The following is a 9,658-nucleotide window of genomic DNA, read 5'->3' on the forward strand; positions in this document are numbered from 1 at the left end:
GGTCTGGCCTACAGTTGGCTTACCTCAGCCAGATGACAGCATTTAGATGTACCCAGTCAGGGCATACGCTGGGCTTCTCTTCTTTCTTCCCTGGGCCTCCTTTCTTTCTCCCTGGCCCTGTCTTTTAAACCTCCCGGTAGTGGCTCAGGCTACTTAAAGAGGGACTTTTCTTAAAGGGGAGGGGGCAATGTCTTATAAACTCCATCACACTCCTTATTTAGGGGAATTACAGGGAAGTTATTTACAGCTTCTTCCAAATACGACAGCTAGATTGATTTTGAGACTTACAAAATTTGAAAGAGTTTCCCCTCTTCTTGACAAGGTGACTGACTTCTGGTCTCTGTGTAAAATGTTTAACATAACCTGTATGGTTTTTAATGTGCACAAAATCCAGTTAGTTTGTTTACATATTTGCTTTTATTGTCTACAAGAAGGGCGTTTCGATCTGAATATTCGTACACTTTCATGTTTCCAAGTTCTCGAAATGTTAAACTAAAGAGTTATTTGAATAGCTCTTTTAAATACCTACAGGAAAAATGTGGAATGGTATTCCTCATCAGATAAGGTCTATTTTTTTCTTATTTAGAAAACAATTGAAAGCTTTTTTATATTCAGATATTGACTCAGTTTTCAATGTTTTATTTATTTATTTTGTGTATGTCATTTTGTATCTCATCCTTATAGAGATGTGGAACACAAGTTATGATTGGATTGGATTGGATAAGAGAGATTTACCCGATGACTATAGCGATCACAATGCAATCAAATCTGATATAATTACTTCAATTAAAGTATCACAATAGCATTTAACTTTAAAAAGGACATTAAGGAGATTAGCTAAAAGAAACTGAAAGAAGCAATTAATGGGCAAAAAACTAAGGGGCCCTTTTACTAAGCCACGGTAGGCTCTATGCGTGTGCAGCCTGTGCCCAAATGAGACTACCACCAGGCCAGCACGCCCCCTTGTGGTAAGTTCAGATTTGGCGTGCACCCACAATGCTTGGACGAATTATTTATTTATTTCATCCCATGCCCGCCGTTTCTGTTGGTAATTGGCAGTCGGCATGTGCCGACTGGTCACCACACATGTAGAGTGAGCTCTTACCACTAGATCAATGGGTGGCATTAAGGGCTCAGGCCGGTTTTAGATGCACGTTGGTTTTAGTTTTACCACATGCCCTTTTCTCGTCACATTAAAAAAAAACCCTTTTTGCAGACGTGGTAAAAACTGGCCTGGTGTACGCCTAATACAGGTGCCTACACTGCCGCAGGCCACTTTTTACCACAGCTTAGTAAAAGGGCCTCTAAGTGAGGCAGAGAAATAGTTTCAAAATATAATCCATAGACATCATATGAACAATACTGGTGCCAGCAGGGTTCCCACGCCTGTTGGTCAACATTTTACAGGACCAGGACACTGTACCAGTGACTTCACAGTGAGAATCCTGAAAGGTAACTTTAAAACCATACAAGAACGTAAGACCTTTGAAGTCAGAATGATTGAATATTTTAACACCCAACAGAAAGGACTTAACAAGGATCTGGGGTTCCTAGCCCATTATAAACCATAAAGCTGTATGTCTCTGTTGATCACCCTTCCCTCACCTATCCACACCCACCCTGTTAGAATATCAATGATATGCTTTGATGTCCCCATGCATACTTCCTACCCACCCCCCTCCTCCCACCCTGTCAGACTGTCATAGTAATGCTTGAATGTTTTCACTTATATATACTGTCAGCTAGCACATTTGCTTATTTCCGATCTGAGGAAGAAGGGCAACCTTCGAAAGCTAATCAAGAAATGTATTAAGTTATGTCCAATAAAAAAGGTATCATCTTATTTTCTTTTCCATGTTTTATTTTGTTTGATTTCTATTGATAACCTTAAGAGTGGACTAACACGGCTACCACACTCCTCTACTTAAAATATAATCCATGAAATCCAGATCAAATGTATTCCACAAACTGGAAAGGTCATAAGAAAAACAAACATCTCTCAGCATGGCTAAGTAGTTCGGTGAAAAAGGCATCGGGTAAAAAATGGAAAGGAAATCCTAACGAAAAAAAACCAAAAGAGCATAAGCACTGGCAAATTAGATGTAAAACATTAAAAAGGCAAACCAAGAGAGAATTTGAGGAGAGATCAGCCAGCAAAGCGAAAAATAATCTTTTCACAGTACAGCAAAATATTTTCATTTATGCAGATAATATCTCTGGGTTGTTGTTTTTTTTCAAATTGATAGAAGTTACAGGACAAATGTAAGTTAATATTTCACTGTTTTTCCTTAATCATTGACTGGTGGTGGTGGTGGAGATGAAAACGGTAACGGAATTCAAACATGCGTGGGATGTGCATAAAGGAATCCTGTGCAAAAGGAATGGATCCTCAGAAGCTTAGCTAAAATTGGGTGGCGGAGCAGGTGGGGGGAAGAGAGGTTGGTGGTTCGGAGGCGAGAATAGGGGAGGGCAGACTTGTATGGTCTGTGCCAGAGCCGGTGATGGGAGGCGGGACAGGTGGTTGGGAGGCGGGAAAAACTGCTGGGCAGACTTGTACAGTCTGGGCCCTGGGAGAGACAGGTGCAAATCAAGGTAAGGTATACACATGAGTTTGTCTTGGGCAGACTGGATGGACCATGCAGGTCTTTTTCTGCCGTCATCTACTATGTTACTATGACTGGCTGAACACTCATTATTTAAAACTCAATAAGGATAAGATGTGGAAGGGAATTTCGATATGTTGTCCAAAATCCGAATAGGAAAGAAGGTCATTTTCAAAATAGAAAAATGTCTTTTTTTTTCAAAAATACTGTTTCGAACAAGGTTTTGTGCTTTGGACGTTTTGTTTTTTGGTCCGTTTTTGAACCCCCTCCCCTCCCCTGAATAAGTGCAAAACAAATAGATTCATGCCATTAGGATGTAGAAGGAGCCAGCATTTTTAGTAGACTGGTCCCCCAGACATCACAGGAGAGAAATGGGGCACCCAAGAAGGCACTTCTGTGCACTTCATAAAAACGATCTCAGGGATAGGAAGTGACATCATGAGGCTAAATGGATGCCTGAGCTCTTAGCTCCTACACTCCCCTGCTTTTAAATTTCAATATCTGCAGCCATCGGCTCCTGTTTTACTTTTGGACTGCATAGTGGGGCTCGTGGTGTCTCCGAGATCGAAATGAGCAAAAATGCTGGCTCGCAGCCTAGGGAGGGCGAACGTAGTTCGGTGAGGAAGTCAGCGAAGGGTTCGCCACGCCACGTGTCTCCTGAACCAGGCTGCTCATTGGGATCGGAATCGGCCTACTCACAGATGGACATAAGGCGCCCGACCCCTAAAAAAGGTCTCCCGAAAGAGCAGTGGCGTCGCGAGGGCAGCTGACACCCGGGGCGGGTCGCCGCTGCGCACCTCCCCCCCTGGGTGCAGCGCGGCGCACCCTCCCCCTCCGGAGCGCAACCCCCCCCGAGAACATACCTGGAAGGCGGTGAGGGGTGGGCGAGAGAGCCAATCCGCCGAATGCACGCCGCTGGGGGGTGTCGGCACCTCGCTGGTTCCCTGCTCTCTCTGCCCCGGAACAGGTTCCGGGCAGAGAGAGCAAGAAACCAGCGAGGCGCCGACACCCCCCAGCGGCGTGCACCCGGGGCGGACCGCCCCACCGCCCCCCCTTCCTACACCACTGCGAAAGAGTTAGTGAAGTGTCTAGAGGAAATCAGAGCTGATATCAAGGCGTCTAAACTGGAGATCTTAGAACACATGGATGCTATCAGCACTGAGCTACGCGAGATAGGTGGTCGGGTTGAGACTCTGGAGGAACGCGCAGCCGAGCAGGCTGAAAGACTTACTGTGATGGATACTCGTTTTCTGCAATTGTCAGATCAGGCGGAAGAGATGCAATACAAAATCGACGATTTGGAAAACTGTGGTAGGAGACACAATCTCCGGTTCCGCAGGATGCCGGAAAACAGCAATATGGAGGACGTCCCAGCTGTGGTTCGCACGCTGTGCGCAAAAATTTTGGGAGACTCCCTGGAAACAGAGGCGGTGGAGATAGATCGAGCGCATAGGGCCCTTGGTAAAACAAGTGATAACAGACCACGAGACATTGTAGTGCGATTCTCTTCCTTTGCCTTTAAAGAGAAGTTGTGGATGAAAGCGCGCCAAACGCCGCCTTTTGAATACAATGATGCTAAGGTTACGGTCTTTCAAGATTTGTCGTTATTTACCCTGGCCCAAAAGTGAGCAATGAAGCCAGTATTAGAGATTCTGCGAAAAAGAGAAAATCTCATACAGACGGTCGTTCCCGTTTGCTCTGTGTTTTGTTATCAGTGGTAAGTAGATCCGGTCTCGGAGGCTCGCGGAGGCATGGAAGTTTCTGCACGAGGCGGGATTAACTACAGCGGCTGCACTGCTGGGTGGCTTGGCCCCTTCGATGAGGGTACAGTTGCAGAAGTGGAAGAGGATTCCTCAGAAGGCCAAGAAACAGCGACACCAAACTTGACTTTGTTTTCATTCTATTATTATCTACTTATGTTAGCTGTTAAGGAACTCTGGTTTTTGTGTATCAGTTTATATATTCTCTAGGATCAATTGCTTCAGTGGGAAGAGGTGCGGTGTGTGGGGCCTGTTGTGTGGTCAGATGCTATACTTCATGGTATACTAAAGCATATGTGTGGGGGGGGGGGGGGGTGTGGATGGGCTGATTGTGAGGTGGGAGGGGGTCTGTTTAGCTTAAGGGGGGATCTTCCTGAATTTCCCATTCAGGGCCTAAGGGTGCTCTCTGTTGGGGGTATGAGTGGTGAGCGGGAAGAGAGGGAAGGGGTGGGGAGGGATGGAGGAGGGTGGGGAATGGGAGGGGGGGCTTTGGGGATCAGCGGGGGGGGGGGGGGGGGGGTTCATGTAACAATGGTGGCTATAAGGGTTCGCCTTCTGGTGTGGATGTCACAATTTCCCAAGCTTTCAATAGGTTTGCTAGAGATATGGGTATATCAGATGTCTGGCTGGTTTCCCATCCGGGGGTCCCAGATTATTCGTTCTATTCCCATCCTCACGATACTTACTCTCGTATTGACTATATATTTGTAGATGTCTCTTTGACTCACTCTGGATGGATGGCAGACATTGGAACAGCAACTCTGTCGGATCATGCACCGGTCTGGGTTGGTTTCCCTACGCTAAGTGGTGAGGAGAAGGACAGGAGATGGTCATTGAATAATGCTCTGCTAAAAGAAGAGGAAATCATAGCTGGTTATAGACAGATATTGAAAGATTACTTGGAGTTCAATGTTAACTCGGGACCTTCTTTGGGGGTTGTTTGGGATGCGCTTAAGGCGGTCACTAGGGGTTATTTCCTCCAAAAGGCCAGCTTTAGGGCTAGGCAACAAAGGGCGGAGGTTGCTAAGTGCCTAACGCAATTGAGTCTTTTATCAGAACGACACAAATCTTCTCATTCTGTAGCAACTTTGAGGGAGATCCAGGCGTTGCGCTTGAGTTTGGATCAGATTTATTCTGATCAGTTGAAGTTCCTCAATGATCGGCAGAGGCATTCCCAGTTTGTCTTTAGTAATAAACCAAGTACGGCTTTGGTGGTTAAATTGAGGCAGTCACAGGTTGATAGAACTATTCTCAAGGTGCGAGACAAGGAGGGTAGGTTGGTGAATAACTCCACACAGATTAGGGAGAAGTTTCAGTCATTTTATCAATCGCTTTATACTTCAGAAACTGTGTCTTGTCCTGAAGCGACACAGGAATTCTTCTGAAGATGCTCTTTTCCTGTACTGACAACAGGTCAGCGAGAGGCATTAGAAGGGAAGGTTTCAGTAGAGGAGGTTACTAAGGTGATCAAAGCCCTTCCACTGGGAAAGTCGCCGGGACTAGACGGGCTTCCAAACGAATTTTATAAGGCTTTTCAGGGGGAATTGGCACCCATTCTGACCGAAATCATAAACGAGATCTTAGAGGGAGATGTATTCCCTTCTTCTATGATAGAAGCCTGGATAGCGGTAATACCCAAACCAGGTAAAGATGCGACTGAGTGTGCCTCATATCGACCCATCTCCATATTGAATTCTGATATAAAAATCTTAGTAAAGGTCTTGGCAAATCGTTTGGCAAAAGTCATGCCTGATTTAATACACCCGGACCAGATGGGCTTTATTCCCTATGGACAAGCATCGGACAACATTCGTAGAATGATTAATTTGCTACATATTGCTAAGAAAAGTAATCTTCCGGTTTGTATTTTGGGACTGGACGCTGAAAAGGCCTTTGACAGAGTTCATTGGCCTTTCATGTTCTAAGTGTTGGACCGTTTTGGAATTGGTTCAGGCTTCAATAGGTGGATTCGGGCTCTGTACACATCACCTAGGGCTTGTGTTAGTGAATGGTGGTAATTCTCAGATGTTCTGTCTGTCCCGTGGGACTAGACAGGGATGTCCTCTTTCGCCTTTGCTCTTTGCACTGGTTATGGAACCTCTTGCCATGTACATTAGGTCTGACCCTAATGTATCAGGTATTCATGTTGGTGATAGGGAGTATAAATTGGCGTTTTTTGCAGACGATGTGCTTCTCTCTTTGACAAAACCATTACTCTCATTACCAAACCTGATGAAAAATTTGTCATTATATTCAGCAGTTTCTGGATTCAAACTAAATGTAAGTCAGAGGCTCTTGCGGTTGGAATTTCTCGGCTGGTGTTGGAGTCGCTTCAGCAATCTTTTACTTTCAAATGGGTAAGGGGAGGTATAGCCTACCTGGGGGTTACTGTTACTCCCAATTTTTCACAGTTGTTCCTGGTCAACTATCCACCCCTTTTGAAGGCTATTTACAGAGACTTAGAGAGGTGGGATATTATGGACTTGTCTTGGCTGGGTAGAATTGCGGTATTGAAGATGAACGTATTACCCCGTTTGATGTATCTGTTCCAAGTTCTTCCTATTAGGGTCTCTCGGGGCTTTCTGGCGGGGGTACAGGATAAATTGGTTCGCTTTGTGTGGGCCAATAAGCGCCCTCGATTGCCTAGGTCTTTACTCTACAAGTATAGGAGGAAGGGGGGTCTAGGGGTCCCAAATGTTCTGTGGTATTACAAGGCCGCCCAAGCGCGAGCGGCTTTTGAGTGGTATGAGGATCATCCTCACAAGTTATGGGTGAAACTAGAGGGGGCAGAGGTAGGCTCTTGTCCGCTCCATGCTCTGATGTGGATTCCTAGTAAACACAGAGTGTTGTGTAACGATTTGTGTCCATCGATCTCTTCAACTGTTTTCTATTGGGATGGACTGTTTGCCAGGAAAGATGTGGTGTCATCTAAATTATCACTGATAGCGAACAACCCTCTCTTCCCTCCTGGTGTTTCCCCAGGGCCCTTTCATCGTTGGGGCTCTCTGGGTCTGATCTCTTGGGGTCAACTATTCGAGGAGGGCCGTTTACTTTCCTTTGAGTCATTGAAAGAACAATATGCTCTTTTACCAAATGAGATATTTGCTTATTGTCAATTGAGGCATTTTCTTAGCTCCAGGGAGATCCAGGCTTCCATAGTGAGGGAGAACACGTTCATTGAGGATCTTTGTGAAGATTCCACAACTACTACTACTATTTATCATTTCTATTGCGCTACAAGGCATATGCAGCGCTGTACACCAACTAGGGGTCTTATTACATGTTTATACTCCTTTCTACATGCACAGCTGGAGACTAATTATATACATAGAGAGAGGTGGCAAAGGGAATTGGGGGTGACTATTGACGAGGGCGACTGGTCCATTTTTGAGAATAATTGATCTAAGATCTCAATCTCCATTCCATATGAGGAGAATATAGTTAAAGTGCTCTACTGGTGGTATTTAACTCCGGCTAGGTTGCACCATATGTTTCCTGGAGTCTCGCCTCGGTGTTGGCGTGCTTGTGGACAGAGAGGTACTATGGGTCATATCTGGTGGACTTGCTATAAAATACGGGCCTATTGGAAAGCAATACAATGCGTTGGTTCCAAAGGCCAATTAAGTGGTCCCCTGGATTTTTTATCTTTGCAAAAAAAAAAAAAAACACCAGGTCTTACTCATTCTCAGGGCTTGTTAACTAGACAAGCAATGGTTGCAGTGAGAGTTGTGATTGCTAGCTGTTGGAAGTCACCTAAAGTTCCATCTTTGACGAGATGGTTAAATAAATTATGGTCCATATGTGAGATGGAGAGACTTCGGGCTTTGCAAGGTCATAGAGGTGAAATGGGAGGCCATATGGGAGACCTTCTTGAATCACTGTAAACGTTAGGGGGGGAGGGGGAGAGGGTTGGGTGGGGAGGGAGGGAATTCGATATAGTAGGGGGTGGGTGTGGGGTAGGTAAATTCATACAATCTTCAAAAATTTTATAAATTGGAGGTCATTGTGTATATTACTGGTAGAACTGGAATTTCTACCATACGCCATACCCCATACGCCAGGCCCCCTCCCTGCCCATCTTCAAATCACTGCTTAAAGCCCACCTCTTCAATGTTGCCTTCGGCACCTAACCACCACACCTCTACCCAGGAAATCTAGACTGCCCCAACTTGACATTTCGACTGCCCCAACTTGACATTTCGTCCTTTAGATTGTAAGCTCATCTGAGCAGGGACCGTCCTTCTTTGTTTAATTTGTACAGCGCTGCGTAACCCTAGTAGCGCTCTAGAAATGTTAAGTAGTAGTAGCAATTTCTGTTGTTAATGTTTAACTGCAAAGAGTATGCTCGCTGGTTGTGAAGAAATGGCTTTGGTAACTCTTTTGTGGAATATTATAAGTTGTTTATTTTGTGCTAGAAACCATTGTACAGGGATTCTTTAAATTACAATAAAGACTTCTTACAAATTAAAAAAAAACAAACAAACAAAAAAACGATCCCAGGTACATATCTCACCTTTGCTCCCTTATCTTGTCCCCTGAGCCCTCTAAAACATACTGTCCCCCACTACAATAGCACTTATAGGTGATGGAGGCACCTATATTTATTTATTTATTACATTTGTACCCCGCGCTTTCCCACACAAGGCAGGCTCAATGCGGCTTACATAGTAACAGTATAAAGCAGTGGCGTTCCTGGGGGGGGCGGTCCGCCCCGGGTGCACGCCGCCGGGGGGGTGTCGCGCGCGCCTGCCCTCCGTTGTTCCATGCTTCTTCTCTGCCCCGGAACAGGTTACTTCCTGTTCTGGGGCAGAGAAGAAGCATGGAACAACGGAGGACAGGCGTGCGCGGCACCCCCCCCAGAGGCGTGCACCCGGCGGGGGGGGGGGGGGGTTCTTCACGGAGCTGTCCTTTCGCCGGGGGGGGGGTCCGCGTTGCATCGGGGGGGGGGGGGCGCTGCACCCGGGGGGCGGGGCGAATCAGCGATCCGCCCCGGGTGCCAGCCCCCCTAGGAACGCCACTGGTATAAAGAATTACAAAGTCATAAGAAGAATAAACAGTTTGTAGTAAACGCAGACTATGTGGGTACAGTGGGGTTTTGGTGACTTTGGGAGGGGTAACAGTTTCCACCACAAGTGTGACAGGTAGAGGGAGATAGGGACCCGAGTCCCCCACTCCATAGTGCATACTGCTCCAGGGACCTGCATGTTGCTCTAATAGACCTGACTTTAACATCTGAGGCTGTCACAGAGGCTGGTAAGTCATATTTTTATTCACATTTTTTGGGGGGGGGGACCG

The sequence above is a fragment of the Microcaecilia unicolor genome, chromosome 1 (assembly GCF_901765095.1).
Source record: "Microcaecilia unicolor chromosome 1, aMicUni1.1, whole genome shotgun sequence".
Classification (NCBI taxonomy): domain Eukaryota; kingdom Metazoa; phylum Chordata; class Amphibia; order Gymnophiona; family Siphonopidae; genus Microcaecilia; species Microcaecilia unicolor.